The sequence below is a fragment of the Chiroxiphia lanceolata genome, chromosome 7, assembly GCF_009829145.1.
Source record: "Chiroxiphia lanceolata isolate bChiLan1 chromosome 7, bChiLan1.pri, whole genome shotgun sequence".
NCBI lineage: Eukaryota > Metazoa > Chordata > Aves > Passeriformes > Pipridae > Chiroxiphia > Chiroxiphia lanceolata.
Window position 1 is genome coordinate 3,661,691 of NC_045643.1, and position 12,772 is coordinate 3,674,462.

Sequence of the window (12,772 nt, forward strand, 5' to 3'; positions counted from 1 at the left end):
AGGAGACATGAGGAGTAAAGCACTTAAAATTTGCCATATTTGTTGGTATGCTATTTAATTTTTGTACTTCAATACCAGGAATAAAACACCCTTACCTTCACCTCACAAAAGTGCCACCTGGTTCTGTTTGTGGCTGTGTTTCGAATGGGGAATGGGCAACTTTGAGGGGATGGTCACCAGCAATAGTTTGGAAAAAAATTAAGAAAATATTTCAAATTTGTAATATTCAAATAATCTGAGTATTTATACTACAGGTTGCTTATTGCAGTATTTCTGTGTTTGCAGATGGAAAGCCCAAATAGGATCAAGTATAGAAATAGACATTTTCTGTAGACAATTTCTAATGTATCCAAAGAATTCTAGGCACAAATGTATTCAGTTATTTCATTGGTATTTAGTCTATTGTTTACAAAGAAATAGACAGACAATAGGATGAGAATTTTCTTGTTTATAATTTGTGGCCATGTAGATAATTTTTTTAAGGAAAGAACCATGAAGAACGTGCAACCAGCCTCTTCCATTTTGATTCTTTGTTGACTTTCATTTGGACTGTTTATTGAATTATTTATTTGGTTTTCCCCTCAACTGTACTTCTTTCTGGAAAATACCCATGAGGCATATGTTTTGAATGCTTTTGTTTAACCTTAGCTGACATGGCCATCTCGAGAACACAGGCATGCTTGCACATCTATGGACACGGTGTACAGGCTTTGACACACCTATCAGTGTCAGACCATCACTGAAAAATCTCTTTGTGCTTTCAGTGACAGCCTGGTTTGATGTCTCACTCTTCAGCTGTGTTTTGTTTGAAGGCTGATTTCCTTTCCTGTGTTTTGTTTTTCTCATTTTATAAGCCAAAGTAGTTCTTCTGCTTAATTTAGTTACTTTGTTAATGATATAGGAAGGCTTTTAAACTTATATGTTCCTATTTGGAAAATAGGCTAGTGTTTATTGTCTTCAGTGATCGTGTCCCATGTTGTGAAATGTAGCCACTTAGAGCTTTTTCTCCTGCTTAGTCCAAGCCTTTATTACTGGCACAACTCACACCAACACCTTTTGGAGGACTGAGGTAACCAACTGGCTTTGGTTTAGGGATCAGTTTGGAAACACATTCTTCAGTTTTGAGGGGTTTCCATTGAAGACTACATGCATGCTACTGATGTGAGTAAATGATTTTAAAAAGTCTATTTCTCTTTAGTAAATCAGAATTTTATGACCAAAAAGGAACTTTGGATTTGATCCTTGTGCTAAATATAGTGATGCCATGTTCTTAAGCTTTAATTGAACTGTCTTAAAGCCTTTAATTAATTTTATTTAAGATACATGAGGATTTATAGTTATAAGTATTGTTGGTCAGGAAACTCTTTTCTTCAAAGTTTGATAAAAGCATAAAGATTGATAAAAGGAAGCAATTTTGTGAGAGGTTGAATAAGTTCATAACAGCAATTATTTCTGTCAACCACAGCAAGAAAACTGGCAAATGGAGTAAATATAAAACACTTTTCTGGCCACTAAATCTTGTTATGAGTAGATATGCATAAACTTCCAAGTTTCTTTTGATGGAGTTCCTCCCTAAACATTCCAGCTTCATGGAAGAGGGTCAGATCCTATGGAAAATGGGCAAGAATTTGAAACAATAAACCCCATAATTTTCCTTAATGCATAGGAGGCCAGACCTAGCAATGGGAAAGATGAGGCACTTTGTGCCAACTTGGGTTGCTGGCACCAAATGCAACATCTGATAAGCAGAATATCCTCTTCACCACCAGAACCCTGCATATGTCACGACTTTCACTACAATTACTTTAAGGGAAACAAGTTACCCCAGACAGCCTTCTAGAAAACACTCATATTGAAAGCTCAGGATATGTGTATCCCTTTTTCAAAACATCCTGAGGCAGCGAATCCCATCTTTTTCTTTTCCATGAATGCTCATTTTTATGCTTTACTTAATTCACATTGTAAGTGAATGTATTGAATTTCATAGATATAAAAATACTCTTTTAAAACTGTATTTTACTAATAAACTAGATTTTTCAGCTTTATTCTTTAACTCATGAAAAACAAAATCAAAAAAAAAGAAAAAAACCCCTGCCATCTGGAATTATTGTTATTATTTATAAAATTTAAGTAGTTCACTGCAGTAGGAGCCAATTAGATACTTCTTTTGTTTAAGTCTTGTCCTAGAGCTGAGAGAGGTCTTGGCTACAAACTAAAACCTTTAAGTCAGAGCCCTCTTTAGTTAATTCCACTTATGTGTCGGGGATTTCGGTAGGGATGAAAAAAATCTACATGGTCATGTTCCATTCATGACAAAACTCTCATGTTCATCCTGTTCGTAGTTTTGTTAAAAGCACCAAGAAATGTCAATGACAGACTATAAAGATGCAAAATGGATAATCCAGCCATCGCTCGTATCCCATGGTAGAGCAGGACACCTGGATTTGTTTGGTTTTGGTTTTAAAAAATAACATTTCTTTAATCCTGTGCATTACTCGTGATTAAGTCGCACTGCAAAACACTGATGCATGCAAATGCACTACCCACACACAGGGTTCCATTCAGAGAAAAGATTAAGAGGCCTTACACACAGCAAATGACATCTGGTTCATTGAGGGCACTTGTAGGACCTCCTCAAACACTAAGGTGAGACAACAGGTCATTTTTCCCTCCACCGTTTCAGACTGAATCCTGTCACAGATGGGTGACATGCAACAGCAAAATCTGAAAATAACAGAAAGAGATACCATGAAAGATGGGTCTGTGAACCTAACTGTGGCCTGCGATGGCTGTGGAAATCTTCTATGGCTTATATCCTGTCCAAAGCTTTAAGGAGAGAAGGGGATTTTGGTGGGCAAATTTTTTATAAGAATTACAAGCTGACCTGTGGGAGTTTCCTCTCCGGGAGTTGGTGAACAAGGCATTGACTGACTGCATCAATGAGCAGGTTACTGAGTATATGACGAAGTGTGATAGAATCGTCTGCTTCCCCAGACAATCTGTACCAGCCCTAATGAACAGTAGTACAAGAAAAGAACAATAGTTGGCATGTTTATAGGAAATTTGGCTTGTTGCTACTTCTAACTTCTGTGTGGGACAGCGATTTTTTATTTTCAAGCTACAAAAAATAAACCTGAAAAGTGTAACTGCCTTAAAGACACCCATTGCAAGCTGCACATAGACACTGTCTTTGGCCAGCATGAGAGATGGAGCCTGGACTTGCAGAGCTGTCAGTGTCCCAGCGCCAGGCACCTGCTCCTGGCCCCCAGAGACATGGTCTGGGTTTATTCACCTGGTCACTCAATGGGGCACTTGAATGTTCTGGGCTGCAGCAGTAGGACTGCCAGGTTGAGTTACATTTAAGTTCCTCATGTCTGCAGGTCCCCTGTTTAGCAGTGAGATGTCATGCTCTCACCTATGAAAGTTGTGTATGTTTTTCTGCCTGAACTGGTGACCCATTTAGCCTCATGTATCTTCTCTGCCACCTCTGAGGTCCATTGAATGGACTGATCACTGCATTGATCCCAAGTTTGTTCTGTATCCTGCTTTTCCATAATGGCCACTGCACACTGAGTTGCTGCCAGCAACACTTGACAACATCAGACTGTTACAAATCTGGTACAAGACCCTCCTTAGTAAAGTAGTGTTTCATATCGAGGTCTCCAACAGCTTACATGACAAGACTGCTGGCTGAAAAGGTAATCCATCATTCATTTGGGTAATATTTTGCTCAGACATGCACAGGACAGCTAAAATTTGCATGATCCTTGAATTTTTCACAGCAGTTGTGTTTCTATCAGCCAAGAAGATGACTGTGGATCAGCACACGCTCTTGCCTCACATAACTGAACAGGTCCTGAAGTTGGAGTTTCCTGCTTTCCCTAAACCCAGATGATCAGCTGGAAGGCAGCTTCCCTGCCCTGGATTTTTTGATTTAAATCGGCAAACGAAGGTAGGTGTGAGAACATCTGCCAAGTCGTTCTGTGCCAGGCTCCTGGGAGCAATGGTAAAGTTATCCACTGGATACACAGGCAGGAGCTATGGAAAGATGGCAGAGAGGTGCTCAGGATGGGAGTCTGCTCTGTCCATCTGCAGAGCACTGATTAGATATAATATGTAGTAGCTGTTGTACCAGTTACTGATTGTTTCTATTTGGGACAGAAACGTGCTGCCTTTGGCCCATGCCTCTCACATAGCCCCCCCCTTGGCAGTGCTGGAGCTAAAACTTGGGGCAGCTTCCGTTGGTGAACCCCTTGTCCCAGGAATATGATCACATTCTGTGTGAGCATCCATGACCCAACTGCCAACAGACATTTTCCAAGTATTTCTTGCTGTTCACTCTCCTAATTAGATGAGCAAAATTGCTTCATTCCACTCCCTGGTGTAAATCTGTGATAGCTTTATCAGTATCATGCTGTAAACTGTAACGCTGTAATCAGCCCAGAACATATCTGCCTATTTCCTGAGCGTTTGAAGGGCCAAAATGTTACATTTTTATGTACACTTGGTTCGATCACTCTCACAGCCTCCTCTCTAAACAGCGTTTTATTGCAATTTTAGTTTCTCCAGGTTATTTTAATTAAAATACAATTTTTTCCTTATAAAATGAAACAGCCACGTTCATTAGTTATAGTGTCAGGGATGCTATTTGCTGACAGTTCTATACTAGTGTTAATCCTGCAAACTCTAGACTCCTTAAAGAATAAACCATTTCAGCATACAACCATCAGATTATGAGATCTCTTTGTCCCCAGCTACCTTTTCACAGTTAGGGGAACACTCACTCTGTCCTTTGCTCTGTCATCACAGCAGAAAATTGTTTCACAAGTCTTTTTTGCAGTAGATATTTGGATTCTCCAGTCTGTAATTTCCCCCCAAAATGAACAGAGATCTTAGAGATCAGAGATTAAACTCAGAGAGGAATTATATCAATAACAAAAATTATCCTATGAATTTCTTTTAATCATGCAGTTCAACTGCTTGAAGCAATTATGATACCTAAACAGAATTCAGGCCACTTGGCTTACATCTTTTCTTCTCTTTCTGTTCTGTCATCTGAATTAAAGCTAGCCTTCATTTTTACCTTTTAATGGTAGTTTTATTTGTCTCACAATTTTGTGAGATGAATAATAAATCTTGGTCACTCAGAACTATTCATGGCAGAAGCTTCCCTTTTGCCTTACCATCCCTGCATGTGCTTCCAAGCTCTGGAGATCTTTCTGACCAGGACAAGCACCTCTGGCTTGTGCTGAGCTGAGCTCCTGATGGTGCATTAGCTGTCCACAAGGGAAAAGAAAAATTTAATTTGTGTTAATGTGACAGTTCTCATATACTTGATTGTCTGGCAAGCTTCACAGAAGCAGGGATTTAGCAAAGAAGCACTTAACTCTGCCTAATTTGTTGAGATACGTCTATATTTTGAATTAGAAAAATATTATTAGAATATAAATGCTAAAGGACATGAATCTTTGCCCTGTGTATCTTTGTGACTTCCCATAAAGGCTTATGACACAGCTCTCAGTAGAGTGAACGCAGCCAGGCACAATCTAACAAAATCATCCAAGAGGATATAAATAGCAACAAGATAGATATGATCTGAGGGTTTTTTGGGTTAGTTTGGTTGGTTGGGGTTTTTTTTTATGCAAGACCATGCACATGGTTTAAATACCTTCACAGGCTATATATCACACAGGAGCTTCCAACTCACGGGGAAGTTTTAGTCACATAAACGGGGAAAAAACACCTTGCAGCCTGACTGGCTTTCAACAAGCAAATTACTCCTGAGAGACACAACTGGTTAAGCCTCAAAAACCTCAGAGGTGTCAGCTTTGACTGGCAGAGGTGTGAACCCACATTCATGTGGGCCTAACCTGTTTGAGAAGTCAGGTACAGAGTTTGTTGTAGGGGCATTGGACATATATTCTGATAGTTGAGACATATATTCTAATAATAGGACATAATTCAGATAAGTGAGATCTCAGGGTATATGCTTTTGAGTAGGGTGACTCAGAAGTATACAGAAGTAGGTCAGTGACCAAGAAAAAGCTTGGGAGGGCATCCAGACCTCTACATTTTAAGAAATAGTAGAATAAAAAAGTGAAAGATTAAAGAGAAATGGATCAATAAGGGTAAAGCAAGCTTTTCACACTAATTCAGAAAAGAAATACATGGTTAAAAAAACCTGAAAAATAATTGCCAAGCTAAGAAGTCACAATTTGAAATGCAATACATATGTGATATAAAATACATTTCTTGTCAGGACATCCAGAACTTCTCCCCTGATGTCTCGGTTTTACTGAAAATCTGTCTCTCTGCACATTAACCAGGCTGCCTCCATTAAAGCACAGTCAGGTAAAATTCCATATCCACAAGGAAGCCTTGCATGAACCTGTAAGAGAGAACTACCTGAGTTAATGCCATAAAAACCTATAAATACTTCATAAATCACTTCCTCTTCTGAATTAAGAAAAAAAAATCCTTTAAGACATACATTGTAAATTAGTTTAATCCAGTGAAGTGGTCCATTGCTGAAATGCATTTCCCAGTACTCTTTAAAAGTAAAGTCAAAGAGCATTTTTTTTCTTTCATGAACTAATTACTACCTCTGGGCACTCCTTGAATGATGTGGTACAGATTTTGTCATTCCTAGTATAGAGTTATTGAAAACTGCATTGAAAGGTCATAAATTTAAATATTTATATTTTATTATCAAATGTGTCTTATTTTTTCCCTAGGCTTTCATTTATTCCCCCATTCTAAAAATATCCTATCAAGGACTTGAGTTATAAAGAAACTCCAAGTTTTTTTCCTTAGTACATTTTCCACCAACTCTCTACAGTCAAGAGCTGCAAGGTTCAGGACTTTCATTCTCTTATCTCTTACCTTATATGCATACATACAAACCAAATCTATTAACTAGCAAAAAGGGGGTCAGAAGAAATGAAAACATACTTCACACTTGTGTCTGCTTGCTTGCTTTCCTCCCCACAAAAAAAATAAATATGAGTCATTCCACACATCTCTGTTTGACTAAGGCAAGAATTCCCTGATTAATACAATAAAACAGGCTTTCCCAGGCAACAAAGCATCAGGCTGACAAAGTAAAAATAGAAAAGGAAATGTGGGGAATGCGATTGGTTTCAGAACTATTCAATTATTTCAGGTCTGTGTTACAATATTTAAAATACTACAGTAATGTGCTTTAATTGTTTAGCATTCTTCTGTCTTTTAAAAGAGAAAATATTTTATGCAGCATAAAAACGCTCTCTAAACTTGTCTTATATAGTGTTGAGTGCAAGCAAGTCCAAAATTAACAGAACAAATCTGTTCACCTATTATTGTTAGTCCTTGTGCATGCAGAGAAACTTAAAAAAACAAAACCAAACCATTTTTCCATTGTTACAGATATACAGAACGAGCTGCTAGTATGAAAAGGGAATACATTCATGTGGGTTGCATGGGTATATTATATACAGCAGGTGACCATATAGAAGCAAGGGTAGGTACTGAACAGCTGTGCACAAAAAAATTAGCATTAATTACCTATTGGCACTGTAGAACTAGAGGTTTGTTTCCTATAGTTGAATAATAGTTCCTTCAGCATCTTTCCAAAACACATTTACAGACTCAAACAACTACTCATGATAACGAAGAAATTCCATACCTAGTTCACAATATTATCATGCAACTAAATCTGTTTATAAAAGTTGTGAGTGCATATTAGCACTCACGTGCCACTCTGTGTTGGCACCCCATATTTGCACACCAAAAATCCAGTGTGGCCACCACATGACCCCAAAAATCAGACAAACAAGGAGGAAGTATTTTTCTTTTGTCACTGACTGTAATGAAATTGCACACAGAACATATTTTGGCACTTGTAGGCAACTACAGCAAAAGGACTGGATAATGGATCTTTAATATCAGTTTATTGATAAAAAAGTGAGAGCTAGTTTCTATCAGCTCTTTTATCAGAAAGCTGGCAGCACCATCTCCATTTCTGAGAACGGAAGAAAGAAGACTCAGATGAAATTAAGTACAGTCTTTAGATGTGCAAAGTAGAAGAATAACAAGGGTGTGAGCCTGGAAAGCATCTCCATGTCCATCTTTATTTTCAACCTTCAGAAATCATAAATGTCCTCATACTGCAGTTTCATCAGAAAGAAAATCTAATTACATGAAATTTGCTTTATTTCAGAAAAATATATATGATCTTTAGATTACAAAAGTATTGTTCCTTGTTAGTTTTTTATTTTATCACCTATTTTGTGGTCTCGTATTTACAAAGTGACATTAAATACTTGTGTAACACAGCAGTTTTTAGCTGAAATGTCCTTTAAAGTAGAAAAAAAATGTAAGATATAGCAATGTCAGAAATCTGGACATACACACACAGCTTGTGTTTATGTGTCAGAGAGTAACAGAAAATTACGGAGTACCCTTTAGAATATGCTCTAGCATATGTCCAAGTTTTACAAAACATAACTCCTTGCTGTATATTACCAAGATTTTCATTAAAAGAATAGAGTCAACTGGTTGAGGTGGAATAGGGAAAAAAAAGGAACAAGATCACATTCCAGGAACACACTTCTTAAAATTGTACTCTATTATCCTATTTTTTCCAATAATATCTCATACAAGCCATGAACGAAAAACTGGTGCAACCTACACGTACGTACCACAATTTGTAGATTAATTTATTTAAATGTCATAGGTCTTTTAAAATAGCATTAAAATAATCTGATGGATCAAATGCTATGCAACAAATGCTATGGACTCCATTAGCTAATTTTCTGCATTTATTGAAACAATGTGTGACTGACCAATTGCATGCTATTTTGAAAGATATTCAGTCATGATACCAGTTTTATTAGTCCTTTTGTAATTAATCACAGTAGTTCATTGAGTAAGAAAAACAGCATGCATTTGTTGGAAACAATCAATGACAGTCACAGGGCTGACAGTCATTTTAGTGTGCTAAATTGTGTCCCAAACCCAAAAACTACACCTGCCTCCTCTCCAACCTTAAAACATCACTTGGACTCCTCAGAGTGACGAGTGAGCATGAAACACCGCTGCAGAGACCAAACTAATTCAAGTTAAAGAGGTAGATAACCATCAGAAAAATGCTGGTTTGTGTCAAGCAAGGCAGATCCCAATAGGACCATGAATGTCATTCTCCTCTTTCTTCAGTTTTAAAGAGTGAATGCACTTGACGCTTTAAGGAAACCAGAAATCCCTCTGGATCCAATAAATTCCAATTCAGCTTTATCTTATTAAGTAACTAATATGATCCAACTGTCCACATAAACACAAGAAGTACTGAAACACAAGCAAAATAACTCTTTGTACTGTGAGTAGTACTTTGTTTTGGACTTCGTGGTATCTTTCTCTGTAACAGTCCATGGAGGATGTGAATTCCAATAGTTCTAAAAATAATGAAATACAGCATTAATGTGGATGTTCTGCTTTCACTCAAGGGATGTGCTACCCAGGCAATGCCAGATGATGCCCTAATGGAGGTAGTTATTCCTGTATCTTTTATATTAAAAATAATATATATATATTTTGATATGTAAGGTGTGCTCTATATGGACAAAAAGAAAGTAAGGCAGTAGAGTACAGGGGAGCCCAGTTCTGCAGTAAAAACAAAGCTGTCATGCCTTCCAAGCCTTCCTGTGATAACAGGGTTTAGGAGCTTCCACCTCAATCCAAATAAGTGCTTGAAGAACTTCTCTAAGTGCTCTGAGCATAATTGTCCTGTGACAGGCACATCTCTGTCCCTAAATGTTTAGCAGGTTTGCATTAGGAGGGTTTTTCCGAGGTCTCCAGTGCAGAGGTCAATAAACTAACACAATCCCAGTTTGGAGACAAGAAATTGGAATAGTTTATTGGATTTACAACGTCATATTTAAAGGGTTTAGGGTTTACATATTTAACAGAGGGTTTACATATTCATTCTATTACAATTAGAGGGTTTCACAAGGATGTCAACCCAGGTTGACAATCTTGGGGTCTTAGGAATTACCTCATGGGAAAAATCCATTTTTACCTTTGGGGATTTTACAGGGGGGGATTAGGTATTCCCATCTACAGGATTCAAGGGATCCAGAGAATGCACATGCAAAGAGGGGAACACAATGGGTTTTATGCAGAGGTCTGATGAGATCAGGATGTGGCTCTCTGGTTGGGGTAGGGCATGTGATAACATCATGTAAGGAGTCTCTTCACATCCTGCTGAAGAAGGCAGGAAGAGTCCACAGAGATGAGGTCACTGAAGAGGGGTTTTCCCAGCTTCTGTAGCCCATGGCCTTCTGCAGAGACCACTCAAATTTCTTTCTGCAGATATCATACTTTGGAAGCCAACACTCCAAGAGACTTAGGATGAATTTTCAGTGAGAACACCATGACCCATGTGGTGATTCCAGACAAGCCAATGAAGTGCAGGAGGACAAATGACAGCTTTGTCCTCGGGCAGCCAACAGGCAGGGTTTGGGCACAGCTCTGCATGAATTAAGCTCTAGTGCTTCTCATCTGAGGTGGGACAGTTATCATTCAAGTGCTGGCTGTGCCAGCTTAAATCCAGGGAAGCTGTGAGCCTTGTGCTGGCCTTCAGGTGGGACACACGGCCTAGCTTTGTCTGGGCTGTGCAGCTCTTGTGCTCTTTCGTGCTTGCTGCCAACCAGAGGGACTGTGGAACCGAGGATGGTTTCAGCCTTTCAGCTCGAACCACCCGCTACCAAGACTGAAAATGCAACAGATACTTTCACTCAGATTGGCTTTTTCTATGTCACATTCTTTCCTCATTGGAAAGGTTATTTCAACATCTTGCTGATTTGTTGCATTTACTTTTTCTTACTCACCATGCCTGCTGTTCTTAGCACAGTCAGAGCCCATTGCTTTGCTCCATTAAAAGGTTTACTGTAAGAAGGCTGAGATCACTCTCCTGAGCTGTATTAGGTGGAAAGCATTGGCTGGGTGTTTTGTGTCCCAGTGTTCATTCTCTGCTGTTATTTAAGGACAACTTTAAGTGTCCTAGTCATATGTAGACAAATTGCTAGCCCTGAAGCCTCTTGTTAATGATTTATACACTCTGCCAGTGTAGTTAGAATACTTCTACTACAAAGCCTTTTCTTTTTTTTTATTTAACCCAGCTATTCCTTACTCTGTATGCCTTATTTAACAAGTTGCATTTTTTTCAGGTAGCAAAGGCTGGTCAAGATAACAATGCATTCTACTGATTGATTTGATAGGATAAACCAAAGAAATAATCTCTGCAGGAATTTTATCATCCCAATTGTCAAGTTTAAGGGATCTTGATCCTTTAAGAACTGAGACCAGATTGCACAATGTTTTGTTTCATCTCCTAATCCATATTTTCTTCAGTTCCATTCTCCCCTCTCCTAGGCTGCAAATGTAATGAATAGGTTTGATTTACAAATGGATAATGAGAAAGCAGAGGTCTTCCTCCTGCTGCTGTCTGCCGGTCACAGACAATTCCACTTCAGTCTTTCACTCAAAACAGAACAAGCTGCAGAAAATAAGTGCTTCCATGAAAAATAAACAGGGAAACATCTGCCATGGAAAACAAGTGATGCCACTAAATAAAAAAGCTTCAAAAAAGAAGCCCTCTATCCTCTTTTATCAGTGACGAGAAACAGAGAATATTTGCATGTCTCTATAGTTAAGCTAAATTAAAGAATATGCTTTTATAAAAACTTGTCCACTCTTATTTCTTAAATCTTCCTCTTTCTGATCGAGGAAATAACATCGTTTTCTAGCATCCAGAAGTTAAAACTCTCAACCTACCATGACTAAACTCAGAAACAGTTACCTATAATATGTGAGATTCCATTCCAGTTTTACCAATGTGTTTTCTCCAGAGTCACATTTTTCACCCCAGTGAAGACAGACAGCTGTGATCAAGAGTAGTCAGAGCAAGTCAAGTCTGTGTAATGATATGACACATTGCAGAGCACAGGTAGAAAAGAACTTTCTGCTCCTTTTAGGTTGCAATCTGCGGGACTTCCAGAAGAGGAAATGGCTCCGATGGTTACACTTGCTGCATGTGGAGGAGCTGTAGAGCAAACCCAAATTGTACCAAATCAGCAGGCAGTTCTCTAATGCTGTTACATCTGCTCTTGTTTTCTTTTGTTCAGGACAAGAGTTATAATTTATGCAAAAGAAGAGCAATCAGAAGTCCCTAGATTTGTAGAAGTAGTGTGATAAGGCACATAAAGAATGGTCTTAAGATCCCAGATACAAACTAATGTGTATTGATTTTTAACAAAGTAAAAATTAGATGCCATGCTGTTTTTCCAGTCTTTGTTACTGCACCTTCCTAAGGAGATAAATTTAAATTCAAATGTAAAGATAATTCAAGTGGAGATTTCAGTTTGGTCTTGAGTAATCCAGTGTTGGGGGAATATGATGCTCTTTCAATTATTTGAAATTGAATCGATTATCTTGCAAACACACAAGGTAGTATTTCATCCTAGAAGACAGTACCAAAGTCAGAGAGAATGTTTATATATTGGAAATGACCTGGTTTTTAAAATGGAAACCATTAGAGAAGAAATTGAGGTTTCCTCATAGTATTTTATGATTCAAAACAACAATTCATGCCACATAAACAAAAATGCTTCCAGCCTGAGAGCATGTGTATCAGTTTTGTAGAATGACAATGCCAAAATGGCAAACGGAAATAAAGATTTAAAATAGGAATCAATCTTAAATTTTATTTTCATGTTTCTAATCAGAAATTGTATAGTAT

The 12,772-nt window shown here is 38.1% G+C and overlaps 1 long non-coding RNA gene across 1 annotated transcript; it reads left to right on the forward strand.

Annotated features, from left to right (window-relative positions):
• The first annotated feature begins 3,808 nt into the window (after positions 1-3,808).
• Positions 3,809-12,261, forward strand: LOC116789248. The gene is made up of 3 exons (XR_004357947.1): positions 3,809-3,952; positions 6,260-6,351; positions 12,009-12,261. It is a non-coding gene; the product is annotated as an uncharacterized LOC116789248 (long non-coding RNA).
• Positions 12,262-12,772: the final 511 nt, after the last annotated feature.